Here is a 6,309-nt window from a genome sequence, read left to right on the forward strand (position 1 = left end):
CATGCCCTTTCAAAAATGTGCTGTAATTATTTTTATACTGGTCTTCCCAGACGCTTTCCTGACCACAAAGCTTAAAGGCCAGAACTGTTGTCCCAGTTGATGTGTTTATTTTCTTTTTCTATACTTTTGGTCAATAGTCTTAGGCCGTATAGTCCAAGTAAATCCTGCTGTGTCCATCGTTAAGTGTGCAGTAGGATTGTTCTGAAGAACAGTTTTATATTTGAAGTATTGAGAAATTCCATGGTAGTTTAAGACTGGGAGAAGAATTGGGTGCTGCAGGAAATAGATTACTGAATTGCTAAATGGCATCCTTTTTGGGGTCTGAATTCAATTAATTCAAAGTATGAAATGGGAATGCAGCTTGCAGATAATGCTGTCTTTTGAATAGGAGTAAAAACCTTTACACTGACTGCTTCTTTAAGAGAAGGACGATTATCTTTACACAACAAAAATACTCTTAATTCAGTGCCGAATGCTTTTCAGCCCAAATGAGATTTACACACGACAAGTGGGAATGAAAAAGCGTAATGATTATACTGTAATTATACTTTGATAGATGCCATGAAATTTAAGGAAAGACTGTAGACCTTACCACTGGAAAAGAAACAATCGCAATCCTGAGAATTTCAGTGGAAATACTTGTTTGACTGAAATGAGTTATGCTGGGGAAGGATAGTCTGCTGTCTTTTTGGTGGTTTTAAGAGAAATTCAGAATCAGTAGTATGGCTCTTGATAAGCAACCTTACTTGGAAATTCCTGCTCTCAGGATCATTGTGGGGAAGCTGAGAGACTGTTGGCTTTATGCAAATGAAAAGTGATTCTCATGCCACTTCTTGGGCTGAAATCTGTGTGGCTGCTAGAAGCTGTAGTTCAGTGTGTCTTGCATTTTTCTGCTCTGTGGCAGGAAGGAGCAATTCCTGCAAATACAGGAACATTTCTTTTTCTGATTGCTGTATCTGTAAGAAGAAAGTAAATGCTTGCTTGCTATCTAGCCAAGGAGATACTTGCCTACCAGCCAATGAGGTTTCACAGGCATAAAGAAATACCTTACTCTTGCAAAATAACCTGAATGCAGAACTGTGTGGAGAGGAGTTCTGCCCTTCGCTGTCCCATTAAATCTGGAATAGACATTTTGCACGATACACTCTGCTGACCAGTTGTAATGAAACAGCTTCATAAAGGGATAGAAACAAAAGCTATTGAAGCTGAGAGCAATTTCAGTCTCCTTTTAGTGATAGACCTATGGTATTTAAATAACGCGTTCTACAGTATTGATTCAAACATTAGACTGAGCTAACTGAAAGACTACTAGAGATGGCTGAGGAATTGCTCAGTTATTTGTGCAATCAGCAGGCAGCATTCATGTTACAGGTGGTACCTCCACTTAAGTTTTCTCAGATGTAGTTTGAACAAGTGATTAACACTTCTGTTAGAATTCCTGAAACTATCTCAGGCTTCAGAGATGTATGTGAGAATCTGAGGTTAAAGAAGCATAATGTATCAAAGCAAACTATGAAAGACAGTATCTCTAATCTGGGTATTGAAGTTGTATGTCACCTGTAGTAGAGAAATACTGTTCAGAAATGAACCCAAAATATAGTAATTTTACTCTATTTCAAAATATGTTTAGATAAAGTATTGTTTCCTGACATCACCCTCACAAGGGGGAAGGAATGCAAGGGGTGAAAGGAATGCAGGGGGAGCTTCAGGAGGTGTTGTAAAGACACAATTCAGCTACTCTGGATCATTTCTCTGGAAAAAAAGATGTTACAGAATCACAGGATGTTTTGTGAGGGACCTTAAAGATCATCTAGTTCCAACCCAGAAGACTGTAGAACTAATGACACGTTTCCAGGATGAACAGCACAAAAGATACAAGTATTCCTAGTGACTCCTAATCCGCATGGTTTTGGCATTTGGAGCTGGAAACAGGTGCAGAGATGGAGTACAAGGCTGGTGTGGCACAAGAAGCTCTACACACAAGTACCTGCAATGAAAGCTTCAACGCTGGGATTGCAGTTGCCAGTGCACTGCATTTCTGCTGGGTGGTCAGTATGTAACTGCATGTTCCAGCCAAAAATTGGTGTCAGTTCACTTCTAAAGAACTTAACAGAAAATATTTTCATCTTGAATACCAGCCCTCCTCCCTCTCTTTAAATATATATATATATATATATAATTTTCAAGGACAAAAGAAGGGAGAGATGATTACGAAAGACAACAGTAGAGAGGATCTTCTGTCTTAGCTAAGTTCTATCATGGATAATTCTGTCCCTAGCTCAATTTAGGAGATTTAAATTTAATCCTGTCCTGTTCTTTCTCCTCCTCACTCCACACTTTAACTGAAGGTAGGAAACCCCTTAGACACCTTAGAGACTGTGAAGCAATTGACTTCTCAGATACCTGTAACGTTTGGAATGAATTCTGCTATTTGTATTCTAGACCATGCCTCTCACGACTATGGGTTCTTTGCCTGTGCAGTAGAGCAGTATTTAACACATTTTAGCTTACTGTAATGTTCTTCACTAAGCCTCAGGTTAGAGGTTGAGAGCTGATACAGTATAAGATGTATTCTCTGTCTTAAATAATGTTGTTGAACTGCTAAATGCTGCTAAACAGCAGTATCTGTTGCCAGAGCTGGCTGTACTTTACAGAAAGATTCACTCCATTGTATGTTTTGCCTTTGCAGACTGCCCTGAAGAAAGTTACTGAAACCTGAAAGCTGGGGCACATACCCCGTGTGGGAGGAAAAATGAGATTTGCCTCCAGTCTGTTCAAGAGGAGCAGAGCGTGCTGCACTGCAAAGCTGCTCGGGCAGATTAATCCTTCCATTACGCATCTTACTGCTCATCCCTGAGGAAGGAAAAGTGAAGTGCTGACCCTGTTCCTTGCTGGTCTTTCGCACCAAAGCAGGCAAGTGCAGTCCATTCACAGAAAACCCAGTTTTTTCTGTGCAGGGATATCCCTGCAACAGGGGCTGTTAAAAAATGCAGTCATTGCCATGGATGGAATTATTTTTGACCTCACATGTGAAAAACGTTTCTCAGCCGATGAGCATGGGTCAGGAGAGCAGAGAGCCGTGGGAGATCTGATTTACTTAGTAATATTTATAGCTTCCAGGTTTTTGATAGCACTAGATAAAATAGGTTAGCTTTAGGATTTGGTAAACACCAAAAAGAGCTTGTTTTGAGCTGGTGCTGCAGCATGCAATAAGCTGCCTGGTACAGAATTCTTTAAACTTCTCTATTTTTCTTTTTGTTCCTGTTTGATAGAAATGGACTCTGGAACTTTCTGGGAAGTTATAATTAAAAAGAGATCTATCCACCTTTCTATTTGGCTAACAACAGTCTTCTCTGCTGTTCGTAGGCTAGCAATGTAGTTAATCTGTCAAAACAGCAGCCACTTTAAGGGGCAGAAGCTTGTGCAAACACAGGTCTATTCCTGTGTCCTCTGCAGTCAGGGAGGTACCAGTGCAGTTACTGTGGCTGGAGGAGAGGGAAGAGCTGTAAGTTTGTGGTGGTCCAGATCAGAAAGCTCAGCAAAACAAGAGCCTGCTCCTGTACCTAGCAGCGATGGAGATGCACAAATGATAGAAAGGGCAAAAACTATCTCTGAGGGGTTCCAAGGTGGGCATCCCCGGCACATTAACAGATCCCCATGTAGCACTTGTGCAGTGGGGTCTGGCTCATGGGGGTGCTATTGCAGCAGTAATGAACTACACAGTTCACATCATCCCTTCAGTGTATCAGCACCAAGAGTCTTCATTTTTACAATCAGTGGCTGAAAATTTATATTCTCTTGGAGCTGGAATTGCCTGGACAAGGCTTTTATTTCCTTGCAGAATATCCCGTCACTCGGTGCTTTCCATTTCCAGCATTGCTTGCTGTGATTTTTCAGATTAGCTGAAGAAAATCATAGGTGTATCCAGGTTGCTGGTATTTTCACTTGGATTTTGGTTGCTGAAGTTGCTGGTGTGCTAGGTTGTAACTGAGTCAGAAACAACAGAAAGGCACGCAGTTACACATTGGGAACAGCACCTCAGAGCAGCAGATTTTGACAATGGGGAAATCCTCCTCACAGTGTGTATTTGTAGCTTTATCTCTAATGTTGAACTCCAGCTAGGTACATGTGTGCTGGGCACAGGGGCATCTATGCAGAAGGGGCCTGGGATGAAACCCCACCTGCCTCAGCAAGGTGGGATCAGTCCTGGTTTATCCATAGGAAAACACTGACTTCCCCAGTGCTCATCTCACACTGGGACAATTGCAGTCAATAGCATTTGTTGTCCTCCTGTCGTCACAGTGCACGTTGGTCTTATTCTTAGTAACGGCTAATCTCTTCTGTATGCTTACATCCAGAGACGGAGGACACGGGTTTGGGTTTTTTCCTGATAGGATTTATTTGGAATGAGCGACAAAAGCCAACCAGGCTTTGTCAGGCTTCGCTGTGGCTTCCTTACTGAAAGTTGTTGCTTTACAATTCTTGTCTTGGCCTTTTTTGATCTTAACCTGTGATGGACAGAAGATTTCAGCATGTCTGGGTGGATTAGAGACGTGACAGGGCCCCCCCCAAATGTCCCTTTATCTCAGCTGAGTGATGCACATCGAGGCACAGAGTTTTGTTTTGAACAGAAGAATCTCCTGGCCCTGTCGTTGTTAGAAGTTCACTGTTCTTTTACTGTCCTTGAGAAGCTGCAGTGACTCGCTGATGAGAAGGCTTTATAAAGCGCTGCCTTTCATGAATGCTGATGTGAGAAAACTAATTTGATGGATTTTTCTCAGCATCTTCCCTTATGCACGTGTCCACGCAGTCCTGAGCCTCAGAGTCACCCGCTGCTTGTGGAATAAACGTCTTCCTTTCGTCTGAATTACTTCTCTTAGGCTTGCCTTATGGCCGTGAATCAAAGTACACTTGGGCACCACAGTTTTGTGATGTCAAGATTGCCCAGATTGCAGCAGGCAATGTATGAGGGGTTTGTATGGTTTTTTCATGAGAGAAGGCAGCCTTTTCTCTCCCTGCTTCATTTCTACTCTTTCTATAACGTTTTGAGCAACACAAGTCAGAGACTTCATATGCTGCCTTTGAAACTCTTCAAGTATCTATCAAGAACAAAACAGAATGTTCCAAGAAAACTGAAACGTGTTTAGTGCTAGAGGATAAAGTGGGAAAATGTTCTCCCTTCCTCATAAGCAGAGAAGAGGACAAAGAAATGGGGAAAAAACTAATAACTCCTATTTCCTCATTGCTTTTCTCTGGAGCAAATACGCATTAGGCTTTACCTAAAGCTGAAGGAGAAACACTCACGGAAGCCCTAACGGAGCAGCATGTTCGTTTGACTGACCTTTTGAAAATGAAAACTGGCTCTGGAGACCTTGCATCTCCCGCCTGCAAGATGCAAACTGAGCCGAGTCTAAAACTGCATTCAGCCGTGAAGCTCAGCAACCTTGATGATGCACCTTTCCTCCTTGATGAGTCTGTTTTATTCCTGCTGGGTTAGAGGGGGCTCAATGTGGGGAGCCGGGAAGCAGTGCCTGTATTATTCGTATTTTTAGTATATTCCGGGTTTTTCTGTGATTTCTGTTTTTCGGTTATGGCCGGGAGGAAGGAGGCCGAACACCGGCAGGTGGCAGCCAAGCTGAAGATTTTGAACCTGGAAGGAAGGGAGCACCAGCAGATGGATATGGGGAACGGGTCAGCGGCATTCTGCGTAGAGAAGCTGCAACCCCTTACAGAGGGGGATGCTCGCTTTTGGACTACGCTGTCTGCATCATACACTGCTCGTACAAATTGGTGGGGTTCATTTTTTAACCTGGTGTCATTATAGTGAATTAAAGCCCCAGATGAACTTAAAGTTTTAATACAGGCAAAATTAGTTTTGATGCTGTGTCAGAATATTAATGAATTGAATATGCTGCCTGTTGTGTTGAATGCTGCTGGGGAAAAAAATGCTTTAGTTGAGTAACTATATATTGAAAGAAGCAAGGCACAGTTTGGTGGGAAGAAAAGGAAATAGCTAATCAGTGTGTTACGGGGGCTGGCAAAAGTAGACGCTGTTGCTGCCTGTGATTATTTGCATTTTGGGCGATTTCTTTCTAGCACTTGGCTTAGAGATATCACCAAATAATTCCACAGCGCAACAGTGACGGTGACCAAGTCATGATTTCAGTCTCTGCTTTCTGGTTCATGCAGTTGAGTCCCTTCTGATGAACTGAGCCTGATCTGCGTTCCTCTGCCCATCTACAACCTCACCACAGCTCTCATCCTGCCTAAGTACACTCTTTTTCTGTTTTCCCCTCTGAGGAGTTTGCT

The sequence above is a fragment of the Psittacula echo genome (genome assembly GCF_963264785.1).
Source record: "Psittacula echo genome assembly, chromosome: 1".
NCBI lineage: Eukaryota > Metazoa > Chordata > Aves > Psittaciformes > Psittacidae > Psittacula > Psittacula echo.